This window comes from Cibotium barometz, chromosome 59 (assembly GCF_041138505.1).
Source record: "Cibotium barometz isolate CiBa-2024 chromosome 59, ASM4113850v1, whole genome shotgun sequence".
NCBI classification, from domain to species: domain Eukaryota; kingdom Viridiplantae; phylum Streptophyta; class Polypodiopsida; order Cyatheales; family Cibotiaceae; genus Cibotium; species Cibotium barometz.
In genome coordinates this window covers 9081524-9100340 of record NC_141104.1, presented here as the reverse complement: position 1 = coordinate 9100340, position 18817 = coordinate 9081524, and positions in this window count along the sequence as shown.

Here is an 18817-nt window from a genome sequence, read left to right as displayed (position 1 = left end):
TGTATATAAACATATGAAATACATGTCTTTTATTTTTTCAATTGGCCATAGATCCAAGATCCTCCCGTAGCTATCGTTTTTCATTGCATGTAGGCACCCACAGGCAATGCCACCAAGGAAGCTCCGTGTGGGTTTTGAACCCAGGACTTCCTAGTCCTGGACATGCACCTTTACCATTTAAGCTATCACCTCATTGGCATGGCATGGCGTGCATGTCTTCAAGAGTAGTTAAAAACAAAATGCGAGAAGGTTTTAAACCCCACCCGTTATGGTGTGTGGTGGTTGAGTATTGAACCCAGGGTCAAGTTGCCCCCCATTTTTTTATCGAAGGGCTTTAGTGTGCTTTTGTGCTGGTTTGCAAGGGGTGATTCGTTAAAGCATTGGATTCTGGAGTTGGAATCCCTTTCAAGTGAGGAGATAATGTCAAAGGTGCCTAGAACACTAGTCAGTTTTAGGGTTGCCAGAAAAAACTTGAGTGTGAAAAAAGAACTAATGTTGGAGTCAAGAGGCAAACGACAACTACCTGGACTTTGGAGGCTGGTGAATCACGATAACCTTGGTAGTGGGAGAAAATCGTGAGGGCCATGGAAATCGAGATTTAATATAAGCCCTTTAAATGAAATTTTGGGAGGGCAATTCAATTTCAAGGGGTGGCCAAGGTCCATATTGAATCCCTTTAAATGAAATTTTGGGAGGGCAATTCAATTTCAAGGGGTGGCCAAGGTCCGGACTCCAGAAAGTCTACAAGTGGTTGGACTCAAGTTGTTGAGCCATTCAACAAGGTTAAGCTGACCAACCTCTAGGTGGCAAGAAGTTATAAGAAGCATGATTTTATATTTATTAATATAAATTAATTTTAAAAAAATCTCAAAAAGCTACCCTTCGATAGAAACCTCTATTAAGCAAAGGTACAAACCAAGGATGTAATGTAAAGTTCCTTTCTTTTTAGAATATATATACATATTATTGGTTTTTTTTAAAAAAAAGAAAGGTCAATTTTTTTTTGCCTTTTTTTGAATTTATAAGGGCTATTTTTTTTACTTGGACCTTCTATTGAAAGTTCAAAAATTTAGCTTTTGAAGCGAGTGTGCAAGCTGAGGACGTGGAGCGTGATCCTGATCCAATAGGCGAGGCGAGCGTGCGAGCTCAAGAGGCCTCCTGAGCTGCCAAGTGGCAGGCTTCCCAGCTGCCAAGTGGCAGGCTCCTGCAGTGTTTGCCATTGTAGGTCGCTTTGGTGTATTTCAGGCTTCCAAAATCACGGTGTAGTTGGACAAGGTGCTACCATTGAGAGCTACTACTGTGCAATGTTAGAGGAAGTGTGAACCCACCATTACTTATATTAGAAAGAAGACTCTAACCTAGTTTTAATGCAAGATTAATAGTACTAATATGTCGTGCTAACCTTGATATCATTGATGAAATTAAGTAGAGGTGATCTGTGACTCCTGAACACACACTTCTCTTAAGGTAGCACTTGCCTAAAATAGGTAGTCATGGTTTCTTCAAGAAATGGGAGGTTACAAGGGGTCATCTTCTTATTTGCTTTTTTTTTTTTTTTTGTGTTGATTCGGTTGGTGAAACATATATTAACTCTATTGATGTAGGTCATGTCCACATGGGAGCATAGCAAGATCCAACAGCATGCCACTTTGGACATACTGAACTATGGTCAGAGCACATATATTAACTCTATTGATGTAGGTCATGTCCACATGGGAGCGTAGCAAGATCCATCAGCATGCCACTTTGGACATGCTGAACTATGGTCACAGCACATATATTAACTCTATTGATGTAGGTCATGTCCACATGGGAGCATAGCAAGCTCCAACAACATGCCACTTTGGACATACTGAACTATGGTCACAGCACAATATCTTCCATGCTCTAGACGATGGCACAAAGAGCATCTAAATCCCTTTGTCTCCAACGCAAAATAACAGATCATCATCAATTGATTTGAGGTTAACTTGCCTTTCATATTTTGCTAAAAGTTATAGCTTATCTCCAAGCATTGAGCTCCAAACAGGTCACATGTCAATTTGAAGAAGCGCTTCCCACAAATATTTGATGTTTTTTTATAAAGATTACAAGGATATCTTTTTCAACACATTTGAAAGGTTAAAATTTCATACAAAAGCCTAAAATTCCAAAACAATGGGAGTCATCTTGGTGTTCCCAATTTTCTAGGGGGTGCAAAAATGCTAAAACATGAAAAAAGGGGTTAAGATTTAGTCCTAAAGAGTATTTTTTCAAAGGCCCAAATAACAAAAGACTTGTTGAAATCTTTTATGAAACCGATCGATGTGTAAAATTTTGAAGGAAAAAGCAGCCACTAAAGTCCTTATTTTGAAGAGTTTGAAATCTACTCTAAATCTATGGAGTTCCAAGTTGGGTGCCCCCAATGACTTGTCCACCAACTACTCAAAAAAAAAAGTTTTTTAATTTAAACTTTCAATCTCAAAATTTAAACCATCGAGGTATTTTATTTATTTTTAATGTATAATTACACTATACCCATTTTTTTCGAACACTGTTGGGCCACCACTAGTGCTGAAATTTGAAGCGTTCATAGGGCATGCAAGCCCTTCAAACCTTCTAGAGGCGGCCTCTTAAAAAATAGGGTTGCTAAAGAAGGCCTTTATTTTGAAAATTTCTCTAAATTTAACACATAAAAATACATACCTAGTCAACTTTTGAAGGTCAAGCTGGTTTATTTATGGCCTTCAAATCGAAGGTTAGGGTAGGCTTTCAAATTTCAGCCCTTGGGCCACCACCCTTATAAGACCACCAAAAAGACACATCACATCATCACCCACCCTAATAAGAGAAGGCCACCAAAAAGACACATCACATCATCACAATGGTGTTAAATATTATTATCACAATGATGTTAAAATTCTCATTGAATATAAGGACGAGAGTCGTTAATGCCACATACTAGGACTTCATGAATATTCAAGTAGCACTTGTATTCAAGCAGTACTTGTATTAATTAATTAGTGAGGCCCTAAAGAGCTGACTAATTAATTTAAACTTTAGTGTTGCTGAAGATTTTGTAAAACCACATCTAGTAAACACTCTCTCCCTTGTCATAGTTTAGTAAACATCACTTGATTAAACATCTCATTAAATATATATCTATATATATATATATATATATATATATATAACACAATCATTAAAGCAACGTCATAGTTATTAAACATCTCTCTTAGGCCAAGCCTAGGTAAAAGATAGTTCATTAAACACATAGTTCTCATGCCTTCATTGACCAATCCAAGAAGTGCAACTAGAATCTAGAAGCTTTCGTTTTAAAAAATATATACATTACCTAAGGTTTTTCTAAAATATTGTCTAAGGTCTAGCGTAAGGTTTTCTGTGAGTCTAGCATAAGGTTTTTTTTTAAATATTGCCTAAGCCCCGTCTCACTCTAGCGTAAGGTTTTCTCTCTCGACTAATTAAGTAATGTAAAAATGTTAATTAATGTAAAAAAACGTTTAATATAGGACCTCATTTAAAAACGTTTAATATTAACATCAAGGATATGAGGAAAAAGCCTTTCTCGACTATATTTTTCAAGGTCTGAATTGGACAAGAAAGAAAAAAACAAAACAAAACAAAAAAGGTTGAAATTTTCGCTTGTCGTGAAAAATACGCTCAAAAGTTATTTATGATATGTGATGAATAATTATTAATGTGCGGGCATACGATGATGGCATGATCTAATCATGCATGCCCTTGCACGCCAGCCAATCACATCGTCTCACGGGCAAGCTGGCATCATAGAGTGAGGGACACACGTGCCTCTTTTGAAAAATTCGGATTTATTTAAAATTGAAATACCATTTATAAGGCACACAAGCGGTCAAACCTTCTAGGGGCTGTTCACGCGAGTGTCCCTCTAGTCATCGGCTCCAAAAACTCCTCGTGGTCGTGTAGTAGGTTGGTGGCCCCAATTGCCACCACATTCAATTCATTTGGTTAATACAATACCATCTCCATTTTTTTTAATATTGCGGAAGACAACTATCAGTCCCACATGACATGGACATGGGTGGCATACATGGGACTGAGTAACGTGCGAGACGTACAAGGACACCTATTTTGAGAAGTTCACACCGGGATGCTCAAGTGGAGGACACTCACATCAATCATAATATCATATTGCAAATCAACAGATTTTAGTGCTTGTCAATTATGATTGTCACAAATGCTAGGAGATATCTTGCATTTGCTATGGCATACCATAATATTTTATCATAGCCACTAGCAAGGGAGAAAATAGATCCAGTTTTGTATGCTACAAAACATAATGTCATGCACTTACAACAACCACATGCATTAGTGATACAAAAACTCGTAGTGACTTTAGTGACTTCCCATTGACAAATGTTTCAACGTAAGAAAAGAGTGTGAAAAAACGAGCATTATAGGTTGGATGTAGGTTGCAAATAAAGTGATAATGGTGGTAAAGAAGAATTGGGAGTGGGGATGGTTTCATTTGATTATCCACTCACCCACCCTAGTTTCATGCACTAACCACATACAAGATATCATTGGTGGTTTAAAAAAACCATATTGATTTCCTTCATTAGATACATTGACAATGTTAGAAATGAGTATGGAAAGACTAGCATTACAAGTTAGATGTAGGTTCTGAATAAAGTGATAATGGTGGTAAAGTAGAATTGGAATCATTCGATTCTGGTTATGCACTCAGCCATCCTAATGTCATGCACTCACAAGTACTTATATGGACATGGTTGCCATGAGCTATACTTGTGAGTATCCACCCCCTTCTACACTTTGTACATACTCCATCCAGAGTCTACCTAGATCGCCATCTAAGCTCTACTTGAGAGCTCATGGGTGGACAGCACTATCACTTGTACCTCTTTGGTATAATCAGAATTTTAAATTCTCTCCATCGTGTATCTATTGCATTGTCTTGCTATCTCTTTCCGCTATGCCATATTCTAATATAGAATGCATAGTTGCATATAGTAGTTGCAAATCTAAAAGATTTTGACATTTTTGCAAAAAAGTTTTGGATAAGCCTAGAGCTTAAATTTACTTTTATGTTTGATTTGTATTGTTTTTCTTATAATAGAGTAGATAGCTAGGCATTAGGAAAGACTAATGAAGTAAGAAGTCACCCATAAAAATGAAAGAAACTCTTGATTTTTGATAATTTTCACTAATCCACACTAGCTTTCTATTATGGCTCACCCTAACCCTCCTTGAAACACATCCAAAAAGAGATTACTTGGTGAACCGCAACTGTCGTGAGATGAGAATCTTTCCAATGGCCGAGCTCGTAACCCTTGAGGTCTCCGAACTCTACAACTGCTTGAGAAGCAATTCCACCGTGTCTCCCGTGGAGCGTTGCCACACCACCGCGTTGCACTACGGGTCCTCGTTCCTCCTCTCACCTCACTTCACTCACACACACACACACTAGCATGCATTAGGGAGAGAGATTAGCCAAGAGGATTAGCAAGAGCAAGACTCAATTGCACAATGGGAGAGTATGTTCTATTATGAGAGAAATTGACTTACATACATGGCCATAAGTGTTCACACCTCACTTAAGCTGTGGTGTGGCTGACCGGGCACTTTAGGCTCATAAGAGGCCTAATGCTATTACAGTGACTACTCTCATAATATATCCATGAAGTACATCACTTAGGACTTCATCCTAACTTACTACCACAGGCACTTGAAGCGGCAATCGCCATAAATACTCCATCACACCCGTCCAAGTTGTAGCTTTGGACACTATTGCTTTATATCTTGAATGTTCATCCTTTGGTGTATTTACCATGACTCCTTGATGTAAGATAATGGCGGTAGCTCTCTTGTTAATCCTAGAATTGGATTAACATTCCTCCCTTCCTGTGACAACAATCGCATCCGCGTGATCGCGTTGAAGACCTTTGTGCGGGGAGAATGAACAAGCTTTGTCGATGGGTTTGATGTGGAATGACGTTCAATGGTCTTTGTTTCTCCGGAGGAAATAAGAAAAGCTAGTAAATGAATGAAGAGGTTAGTGGTGTATTAAGAATTTCTAACGGGGTGGGGGACTTTTGTGAATGATTGCATTTTTATATTTGTGTGAGCTCCTTTTTTTTGCTCACTTTGTTTTTGGCAATCATTGGCAAAGTTACATGTGATTTTTGTTAGTGGAGACACTAAGAGATATTAATAATGAGAGAGAAGAGAGAGAAGGATCTAGAGGAACGTAGACTCAATCATTAGAACGAGATGGTGATTCTCAGTTCCTCATTTGATTCATTGAAGCGACATTCATCATTTGAAGTAATTGGCTTGTGATGATGTCCCTTTGTGTGACAGGATTCTTGTTAAATGTTGTTGAGTAGGACCTGATCCTGCCTTCTTCTGCCCATGTGCTTTTTATATTTTTATGCATAATTAAGTGCTCTTAGAAGCAGATTTTCATGAAGTACAAGAATTGAGTTATATAGACTCTTATTGAACTGCTCTGTGTTGAAGTAACCACTTGTTTTGGTGAGGATTGAAAGAATTACGTCGACTTACGAGGTTAATATAGATATCTTCACTAAGGATTGAAGATCATTGATTTGTGAAGATGGTGGCATCGTTTGGAGAGGTTTATAATTTGAAGGAAAATTCCAGGCGATGGATTGTACCATGGACCAAGCTTTCGCCCACCATGGCCCCCCGATCCAGAGATGCACTTGGAAGTTGTCGATGGTGAGGCTTTGGTGCAAATGTTCTCCAGTGCATGAGTATGGATATTTACTCATGGAGCAGCTAGTACATTAATTTAGCCAAAAGAATAGTAAGCAATAAGCTAAACAAATATATAGTGGCTATTGTATGATATGGCTTAATCCATGATGAGGCTTAAATCGTGAAAGTGTAGGTTCTTAAGCTGTGAGATGGAACTCCTTGATTTTGCAGATTTTGACTCTCTTTTCTTTTTCTTTTTTCTTTTTGGTCATGATTTGCAAACAATAGCTTCTTGTGTGCTCATTTCGCATTCCTAGAGGAGTGACAAGAGAATTGTTATTTTGTTCTTGATGTGCTCTTAAGTCTCCGTATTTGATCCTGAATTTGGTGTTGAAATGATGTCGAGGCAGTAGGGAAAACTGTTGATTGTTTGCTTGAACAGACAAGCTCTTGTGTTGGTGCTGAATGTACGAGAGTGGTTAAGTGATTTGCTTGCTGTTGCTTGGCCTCCATTTTTATCGAACTTTAGGTGAAGTTGTTGGGGTTGAAGTCGGTGGTGAGGTTTTCTTCACACTGTTCGATTTTAGCAACACTGGAATTACCATCATAGTATTTTTGTTGTTGAAGCACATGCATAGGCACCCATCTTTGATGAACACTGTAATTTGGTTGCCGATGTGCTTGGTGTTGAGGCTTTCTTCTTTGTGCAAGCTTAGGGGACTTTGTGATGTGCTTGGGGACCCAAGCTTTGGTATTTCTTTGGTAGTACCCTTGTGCTTGCAGCAATGTTTTTGATACCCACACTTGTTGCATTGTTGTGGAGTTCTTTAAGGAACTCGCATAGGCTTTTGTGGACGGTGTTGTGGAGTACTTTTTTTCTTCCTTGGCTTTCGAGTGCTTCATTGAGCAAGAGGTTTTGACTGTCGAGGCACCCAAATTTGATTGGCACCTTCATAGTAGCCTTGAGCTACAAGAAGCTGCTTCACCCACATTTTGATACTAATAAGATATCGTGATTGTGGGAATCTTGGTGGAGTTTTCTTTTGGGTTGGTGTGGAAGGTTTGGGGCCCTCCGTGACTTGGGTTAGCGCTGAGGCTACATGTTTGAGACTCATTGGCATTGTTGATGATGAGGTTAGAGTCTCTTATGTGTGGAGTGGATGTTGAGACGAGGCCTTTGAGCATGTGGTTGTCTCCTTTGGTGAGGTTTGTTGATGAAGATGCATAGGAGCCGGGGCCTTTCCTTTGAGTTCCCTGTTAGAGTTAGATGGTTGGGCTTTGGAAACTTCTTTAGGAATAGATGTCGATTGCGAGGTCTTGGCATCGAACTTCATGTGAGGATGGGATTGAAGGAGTAGAGGCTTTATCGGAGTCGATAGTTGACGCAGATGGTAGGTTATGGTGTAGAGGGGCTTTTGTGGAAGAGGGTTATATCCTTTAGCATTTAGCATCATAGATATCCATTAAAGTTGGATCCTCTTCCTCTCGCAGTATGGTACTATCAACTTTTTGTCGTTGACCATCATGAGGATGACTCTATCACTAGCAAAGCGCAGTGGTGCTTAGGCAGCAATAGTCCATTTATGCCCCAAGATTAAATCTGCTTCTAACACAACCACCAAAAACTTGTAAATGAGGGGGTTAGTTTCAATATACATTGTATGTTCAAAGTACCCCAGACATGGCATGTTCAAGTCCTGTGTAAAGGTAATCCTTTCAAGATGGGTCATGAGTGTTGGTTAACCTAACAAATCCCATAGCGTGACCCTGTAAGACATTTAACCAAGCTAAGCATACTCTCCTGAGCTTGCTTTTTGCGTTCTGCATATGTCATGTGATCATTATTATCCATTTGGGGTGGTTGGGTGGGTTCTAGTTTCTTGATTGGTCTATGTAGTGCACTGAGCGAAGAGTAAGAACTTGTTTCATCCTCACTTAGTGATGTACTAGAACTTGTTTCATTCACTGACTTTCTTTGGTTTGTCAGTTTTTCATTATGTTTACCCATGCGACGAGATCAAATTTTCTTTTGGGTTTTCATATCCTGTGTCGCACATATGGGTGTTGTGTCTTTTGATGTGGATGCTTCTGCATCACATATAGCTTTTGGCTCTTTTATGTTTATGACCCTATTTGGGTTTATGTCCGTCCATTGACTCCTTTTCCCTGTCTTTTGACTCGACCTTGGTTTCTATAGTTTTTTGTCCTTTGTTTTTCTTGGTTTTAGAAGGTTTTGCTCCTTCTTTTGGGTTCTATTTCAAAGCATGTTCTTCTACCCATGTTGAGGTGTTGTCTTTTACATTCTTTTTGACTGTTTTGTGGTGCCTTGGCTTGTAGGCGTGTAAGCACATTCAAGGGCACCGTGGAAAATTGCATGTTTTGTACACTTAAGATGTTAAGAGTTGTATTTTGTGAGATAAGTTGCATTGAAGCAACTCGTCTTGGGCAATCTTGGAACATGTGATTGATGCCACATTGTTCACACATTGGTCATAAAGGTGTCAATGAGACTGGGCATGGAAGTATTCCAAACTGTGCAGTCTGTCACCTTGTGAGGTCCACGACAATAGAAACACTGAAGTGAATGATTAATTGCTCCGTGAGCAATTTCTACCCTTTTGATTGTTTCTGTTTGGTGCACGGGAGGTTTTGAGTCCGTTGTGGATGAAGCGGGACACTTTTTAGAATCATGGTCAAAGGTTTTACAATATATACAGTATAGAAAAATAGGTGTCTTGTATGCACAATGAGGATTGGGATGGCCCTAGTGATTGCATTCAATACAAGGCATTTCGCTCATTATTTTTATAGGCATTAAGGATGTCTGGTTTTGAAGGTTTTCATCCTCTCTTAGAGATGTTGGCCCATAAGGTTTTAAGCAAGGTTGCATAGAATTTAGGGAATGTCAATTCGGAGATCGATCTTTCTTTTGCCATTGCTTCACTTGGTTTAGATAAGGAACATCTCATAGCATGATCATTTTCTAGCATGTTGTCATCTAAACGTATTGCTTCTTTGCAACATTGATTGAAGGTTTCTGGATTGGATACAATGATCAAGTTATGTAAGATGTTATTCTTCAATCATGAAACATCTTCTCAATTAAATATCGTTTAATTTTTCCCATGACTCACAATGTGAGTCCAAGAGTTTTATCCGAAGGATAAAATCTCTAATGGATTCGTTGGGTTGCCGCGCTCAATTGAATAGAGTTCTGTTGTTGCACTCCACCGATCACCTTGTCTAGAAAAGCCATGTATAAAGGCTAATTGCAAGGTTTTGAAGTTGGTCTTGATTGTCGGCATCAATGTGATGAACCATCGACTAGCTTTTCCTTCTAAGCATAAGTTCAACGCATGTACCTTAGTGGGGCAGTTGGGATTTCCAAAGGCTTCACATCTCTGTTTAAACATTTGAATGAATTGAATAGGGTCTGTTGTTCCGTCATATTTGCCCATAATTTTGAAAATTTATACGGCCGTATTTCGATATGAGTCTTTAAGGCCATATGTGAGTGATCTTGTTGGAAGAGACTCACTGAGTCCTTGGGCCACCCCCCTTCCTAGACTAGTCAGTATGTCCAAGGTGTGGGCATCTAGAAAAAGGTTGGTACTTATAGGACTTGCAGGAATGTTAGGCAAGGGACCAAAGCCTGGTGGGATCGAAGTCACACGGGGTGTAAAACCCAATGACACGCTTGTTATAGGCATGGCCAATGGCATTGGGAGATGAATTTGTGCCATAGATCTCAATGGCTCGAAGATGTCAGTCATTGGGTTCAGTGCTTGTGTAATCCCTAGCAATCCCTCTATCATTGTGGCCATGTTTGAGTGCCTAAATGCTCCTTAATGAGAAATCACAGTTTGTTTGTTTATTTTTTTTCTTTTTCTTTTTTTTTTTTTGCTTTTTATACTTTCCCACAGCCCGTTTACAGCGTCAAGAGGCTTGGCATACTGTTCATTGAATCAAACGGGTGTCCGTTTGCCCTAATTAGCTTAGGTGCTATATGCACGTGAATGAGATATTTTTTCGGAAAAAGCGTATGCTAGGAACTCCCCAGAATGGAAGAGGAGGTCCTAACATCTATTTTCCATCTCTGTCTCAAAATGAAAAAATATTTTGAGAATTTTTTTCCTGTTTCGCAGCACGTTTTTTAGGGTGATCCAAAAGGAACTTTGAAAAACTCTGTATGAAGGAGTTGTAGTATTTTTGGAGTACTACAACTTTGTTCCCCTGAGTCATTCGTGATTTTGTCGTTTAGACCCTCAAAAAGTAGCCCAAATATTGCTCGTCTCGTTTTCGCGCTGTTTTTTTTTAAATGATTTTTCGTGGTTTTTGGGCTGTTTTTTGCCTCGATTTCCAAGTCGAATTTTGAGGCTGCTGGTCGGAGGCCAAAATGATCGATTTTGACTTCGGACGATCGAGTCCAAAGTCGAAGAGCTCGATGTCAGATTTTCAATGAGCCCTAGAGTGCCTTTATATCGGATATACGGTTTAGGAGATATGGGCCTCCAAATAGGAGTGTTTTTTTTCCGCATGAACTGTTGTTTCACGCCTTCATGCTTGAACCGGACTTCACGTGGAAATTAAATTAAATTTTTTTTCGCATGAATTGCTGTTTCACGGCTTCACGTGTGAACCGGCCTTCACGTGGAAATTAAATTTTGATATTTTTTTATTTTTTTCGCGTGAACTTTTGTTTCACGCCTTCACGTGTGAGACGGACTTCACGTGGAAATTAACTTTCATTTTTTTTTTGCGTGAACTACTGTTTCACGCCTTCACGCGTGAACTGGACTTCACGTGAAAATTAAATTTCGATTTTTTTTAACGCTGAATTTTCGTTCATGTCATTTTTTCGTTCACGTCAGATTTCCATTCACGTCATTTTTTCGTTCACATGATTTTTCCGTTCACGTCATTTTTTCGTTCACACGATTTTTTCGTTCACGTCATTTTTCCGTTCATGTGAGTTTTTTTTTTAGTCTAGTGGGATGTACGAATTTTCGTTTTGGGGGGGAATATTTTTTGAATTCAAAATGAAAGGGATATGGGCATTTTTCCAAAAAAAGGTAAGTAGAATAAAAAAGTCAACCCTTTAATGACACACCTTACACCCTTCATAAATGACTCCCAAAATGGACAAATTGACAACTCATGAGCATCTTGTCATTGAATGCTCATTAGCCTTAATGAGTTATATAAAAAAGTGATTAAAACTTAATACAAGATTAATTCTCTCACTAATCTTTTTCTCTTTTACACTAATCAAAGACTCTAATTAACCACTAATCCCTGATTAATTCACACAATTGAGCACACCATTGGATAGAGCAAGGAAAAACTAATCTTTGTGCATCAACAATTGTGTAAATTAATCTAAATTAGGAGATTAATTAGACTCTTAATTATAGTCTCCTCTTTAAGGCAAAATTAAGCAAAGAGAGTCAAATTTCTCCAATTGATCAAAAATTGATGTGATTAGATGTTTTGATGCATCTAGATTCTCTCAAAACACTCAAAAATCCCAATTTTGACTACTCATATGATCAATTTAGATGCCAATTAACACATTTTCTATTTTTTAATCTCTTGAATAAGATTAATCACCCTTAATGACAAAAACCAGTCCATTAAGAGAAATTAGTCAAATTCAAGGATTTTTTTATGGTTTTAAGAAATTTTTGGAAAGATTAAGCTACTCCTAATGCTTGCTAACACTAATCCAAATAATTTCAATAAAACACACACAATTAAACTAAAATTAATGATCTTAGATCTATGTTTAAACTAAAGAGAGCTAACATTCACTATAAGAAATGCATTCTCTTGCATTGTTTGATGCAATGGATGCAAACTAAGCCTAATACAAACTATGTGCAAGCCCTAAGAACATGAAAAACCACAAAAACAACAAATTAATCTAAAAATTAAGTAAAAAGCATTCTTTTCAAAAACAAAAAAGAGAGTTATTCTACACCAAATCTCACACAAATCATCATCAAATCCACATCTTTTTCATGGAAAACCACTAATCAAGATAATGGGCAATGGGTTATGTGTAGATTAGAGACAAAACGATGGAAAAAGCCAAGGGATGACTCCCCGATAGCGGCGCCAAAAATGTTATGGCTCCCCCTAACCCTTCTTAAAACACATCCAAAAAGAGATTACCTGGTGAACCCCACAACTATCGTGAGGATCTTTCCAATGGCTGGGCTCGTAACCCTTGAGGTCTCCAAGCTCTACAACTCCTTTGGGAAAAGCAATTCCACCGCGTCTCCCGCGAGCATTGTCACACCGCTGCGGTGCACTACGGGTCCTCGTCCCTCCTCTCACCTCACTTCACTCACACACACTCACTAGCATGCATTAGGGAGAGAGATTAGCAAGAGCAAGACTGAATTGCACAATGGGAGAGTATGTTCTATTATGAGAGAAATTGACTTATATACATGGCTATAAGTGTTCACACTCACTTAAACTGTGGCCGACCGGGCACTTTAGGCTCATAAGAGGCCTAATGCTATTACAATGACTACTCTCATAATATATCCATGAAGTACATCACTTAGGACTTCATCCTAACTTACTATCATAGGCTCTTGAAGCGGGAATCGCCTTAAATACTTCGTCACACCATTACGGGCGCCCGTCTAAGTTGTAGCTTTGGACACTATTGCTTTATATCTTGAATGTATGTGTATCTACCATGACTCCTTGATGTAAGATAATGGCGGTAGCTCTTGTTAATCCTAGAATTGGATTAACACTTTCTCTTGCGAGCTTTTTTTACCTTCTAGTAAAAGTACGAGCTTTTTTTTACCTTCTAGCAAAAGAGTGCTTTTTAGAACATAGTTAAAACTTATTCTCTCACAATCAACACACACTAATCCTTCATACATATGCATGTAGAGATTATCATTTATTACGCATGCATCTTAGACCAATCCATCCTCTATGCATCTAACCTTACTAGTATATAATAGTTGTAACATTACTCAAGTATGCACAATATAATATGTATCACAAGATAATACAATCTAAAATGTTATTTCAACACTTGAAAAGGGACACTTAGGGTTAATAAGTTATAATTTGTTATGCACAAAACCCAACGTTGCTATACACCAACATGGATTTTTCCCTATATAAAATCCCAAAACACCGTGACCACTATGACGCCCTATTTTCAACTTGCCCATCCCCAATTACATTACCTATGTCCTTTGTGTGTAATTCTTCTTCCCTCAACCCCCTTTGTCTCCATTCCCCTTCTCACATGCCTCCATGCTTAAAACACCCTATTTTCAACATGCCCATCTGCTATATATGCCATCCCCAACAATTACATTAGCTATGTCCTTTGTGTGTAATTCTTCTTCCCTCACATCCCTTTGTCTCCATTCCCCTTCTCCCATGCCTCCATGCTTCTTTATATATAGTCTAATAATTCCTCCCCTATTATGTATCCCATGCCCACTTGCATCCTAGTGTTGATTATCTAGGTGCTCTTAGAACCCCTCTTTTTTAAAAGCGAGGTCCAAAAAAGTCATCGAACCATAGGCATATTTATAGGTGTTTCTACCACTTTTGGGCCTTCTAAGATTGTTTCTGATTTTAATATGTAAGATCATGGACCTTAAAAAAGTTGGTAACACTGATGAAATTTCGGGCACCTAAAGTACCTTTTCTTCTATCATGAGCATAGGAGCTTCCTTTTCTTTTCGTAACACTAGCCAACAATGGAGGCATTGAGGTTATGGATGCATGGAGGCATTACTTGTTGCATAGGAGCCTCTTTTTCTTTTCTTAACATTGGCCAACAATGGAGGCATTGAGGTTACGGATGCATGGAGGCATTACTAAGAGTCATGAAGGCATTGTTGCATAGAAGCCCACTTTTCTTAACACTGGACAAACAATGAAGGCATTGAGGTTATGGATGCATATGGAAGCATTTCTTAACACTAACCAACAATGGAGGCATTGAGGTTATGGATGCATGGAGGCATTACTAAGATTCTTGCCCCCTTTTCTTTAACACTAGCCAAACAATGGAGGCATTAAGGTTATGGATGCATCGAGGCATTACTAAGGGTCATGGCATCATTGTTGCATTTGGACTCATGATGGCATGAAGGCAAAGAAGAATAGCATGTTTTCAATGCTAGATTTGGATGCATGTTGGCTTGAAGGCATTGTTCCATTTGTATGCATGTTGGTATGAAGAAGAATGGTCTGTTTTGTCAATGCTAGAGTTCTCTTATGCATTGGTAGCATATGGAGGGATGGAGGCTAGGGTGTAGGTGGGCACATCATGCACAATAGGGGAGGCATTAACAGACTGTGTATAAAGAAACATGGAGGCATGGGAGAAGGGGAATGGAGACAAAGGGGCATGAGGGAAGAAGGAGGAATTGTTGTATCTGAATGCATGTTGGCAAGCATAGGGTGTTGCCGGTGCTAGAATATTTCTATGCATTGGTAGCATGTTGCGCATGAAGGCAACATGCTAGAATATTTCTATGCATTGGTAGCACGGAGACATAGAGGCATGGAAGCATAGTGTGTGTGGATAGAGGCATGCATAGGGGATGAACATGGTGGGGCAGCTATTGTTGAGGAATCCTCAGGCTTTCCATCTCTCTCTATCATCACAAGATATTACCTCTCTATCTTCTCTCTATCTTGCACTCATCCACTATCGAGCGACAACTTACTTCTACGCAAGCTCAAGGTCAAGAAGATCTTATGATATGGGTTGGATTATTTATACAAGCAAGACTAAAATGATCTCTCGGGATATGCACTATAGTGTTAACTATCTTGGCCTAAAAAGAATTTTGTAATCCTCTTCCTTTGTGCCATACTTTGTGCCATCTCCACAACTATGTGATTCTTTTACTCTGCACAGCCAGCAGCAACACACCATTTTGTTGTAGAGTATGAGTAATTTTTAAATCTCTCTTGATCCCATGCTCCTTGTAGTAGGCATTAAACTCACTTGATGTGAATTCTCTTCCTCGATGTGTTCGAAACTTCTTCAACCTCTATCTTGTCTCATTCTCTACCAAGCTAAACTTTCCAATAGCTTCAGCCTTATCCTGAAGAAAATACACCCACATCTTCCTATTAAAGTCATCAGTCAACAAATAAGAAGTAAGAAGAAACACCCAATGTAGTGGCTGGCATTTTGTCACACAAAGATTTGCATGTATAAGCTCTAGAGGGGAGCCTTTGCACGATTTCTTGTGGAAATGCATGCCGATGCTATTTGCGCATCATATAAGCTTCTCACACATTTAATATCTCCAAAAGTGTTGGTAGATAATGTGCAACAATCCTTGAGCTTTACATCTTTTAAGACTACAAAGCTCAGGTGCACAAATCTTTCATGCCATAGCTTGCTTGTCCCAACCTTAAGATATGGGTTGGATTATTTATATAAGTAAGACTAAAATGATCTCTCTAAATAAGTTATAATTTTGTGATGAAAACTTCTTTTCACACACCATGAGATAGATGTAATCAAGTTCTTCTTGGATGGGAATTTGACCAAAAGTAAGTTTAGTCTTACCCTAGGAATGTAGGATGGGATTCTTGGGATGGATTTACTTACACAAAATCAAGCTAATATTCATTGTCACAAAGGGACCATTTCCTTCATGGATCTTCATGAGAATAAGTTGCAAGGAATTGGAGTGACTGGAGCTCCCACCCTCGCTATTGAAGGGACTTAGGAAGGGACCATTTCCTTCATAGATCTTCATGAGAATAAGTTGCAAGGAATTGGAGTGACTAGAGCTCCCACCCTAGCTATTGAAGGGACTTAGGAAGAAGCAAGCAATTACGTTGTTAAGCTTAATCTTGTAGGTAAAAAGGCTGATAAGAAGAACTTAAATGGTCAGGCAAGTATGCTATCATATTTCTTAAAGATTTGACTGAAATGCCCCCAACTCATGAGGTTGATCGTGAGACAGAGTTGATCCTCTAGAGCCCAACCCACCATGAAAATAGCTTATAAGATGGATGTTCTAACGATTGAGCTCAAGGAATAGTTGAGAAACTTTTTGGAGTAAGGCTTTGTTCGGCCTAGTGTATCCCTTTGGGGTGCGCTAGTTCTTTTCCAAACGAAAAAGAATGGGAATATTAAATTATGTATTAATTATTGAGAGTTAAATCAACTTAACATTAAGAAAAGTATCATATTTCCAGGGTTGTTAGTATTTACAAAGATTGACTTGAAGTCATAAGATTATCAGATCATATAATTAAAGAGTAGGATATTATGATGGCTTTAGTACCAAGTATGGACATTATGAGTTCATGGTAATGCCATTCAGATTAACTAACTCTCGTGATACCTTTAATCAATTTATGTCTTTAGAGAACATCTGGATGATTTTATCTTAGTCTTCTTCTTTTACCACAAGACTGTAGCTAATCATGAGAATCATGTATGTAAAGTCCTAGAAAACCTTAGAGAGAACAAACATTTTGCCAAGAATAGAAAGTGTATCTTCTTTACCAACCCAATTGAACATCTAAGATTCACGGTGTCAAGAGATGGTATATCAATCGATCCCGCCAAGGTGCAAGCTATTATCAATTGGCTAGAACCGAATTAATAAGATGATATCGGATCTTTATTCCCTGATATGCTAAGATTTCTTCTTCTTTGATGACTCTTCTCAAGAAGGACATTATGTTCTGATAGTCTTTGATGTGTCAAAATGCCTTCGATAAGCTGAAGGTTACTCTAATGACTAATTTGGTGCTGAAGTTCCCAGACTTTGAAAAGCCCTTTGAAGTCATTACTGATGCTAGTTGGTTTGTTGTTCGAGGAATCCTAATACAGGAAGAAGGATGTCTCATAGATTATGATTTAAGACGTCAATGAAAGGAACTATGATGTCTATGACCTAGAGTTTCTTATAATAGTGCATGCCTTGAAGCTTTGGCGACGCTATCTTCTCTGGTAGCCTTGGTTACAGATCATAAGCATTTAAGTTTAAAGTGGATTTTCACCCACCAAAATGATCTTAACATGAGGCAAAGAAGATGGATGCAAACACTTCAAGAGTTTGATTTTGAAATCAAGTATAGGTCAAACAAAGAAAATATGGTCCCAGCAGATGCGCTTAGCGAGCATGCACCCTTACTCGTAACAATAATTTCAAAATCCTTACCACACTAAGATCAAGGAGAAGATTAGATTAGATAAGTTCTTTGTCCCTGTTATTGTATATTGCTTAAGCAAGAAAGTAAGATGGCACAAGAAGCGAATGAAGTTCAAGGATGGATGGATGTACTTCAATAAATCGGTTGTGTGTTCCTAAGGATAGAGATCTTAAAAAGAGGATTCTAAATGGAGCTTATGATAGCCCCCCTAAGATAGAAACACCCCAAATGTGTGAAGTCTTTCATGGCTATATAAAGAAGAGCTTCTTTTGGCACAGACCTAGGATGTACTAATGTCTTACCTCATTTTGATAATCACGAGGTAAAGCCTGAAGAAAGAACAGACATGCGTAACGATATGGGAGTAGTTATAACCTCTCAAAACTCCTCAATAAAATCCTCAAAAGGTCTCCCAACCAACTATATTTTTGAAGTCATCAAAAATCCACAATTTTATCAGGTTCTCTGACAAAAGACTCCAAAAACATAGTCTTGAAGTTTTCCTAGGACCTAAGATCCATGAGTTTTTTGAGATCTTGCCACTAAGAGAAGGCACAATCTCTTAAAATCATTTCTCCTGCTATTATGGTGGCCAACTATGTTTGGTGATGTCATGAAATTCATCAAGTATTGTACATACCTCATGGACAAGACACAATGCCTTTGGTCCCGATCATTGTGCAACTACCTTTTGAAAAATGGGGAATAGACTTCGTTGGACCCATCAGCCCCATTGTGCGTCAAACACAGGCTTGGTATATAATCGTTTCGCCCACCATGGACTATTTCACGAAGTGGTTAGAAGCAAAAGCCACATGAAAGGATGATGCTCGTACATTTGCTAAATTCTTATATGAGCATATCATATCAAGGTTTGGGTGTCCTGGTTAGCCGATAAGAGATTCCGTTTTATCAA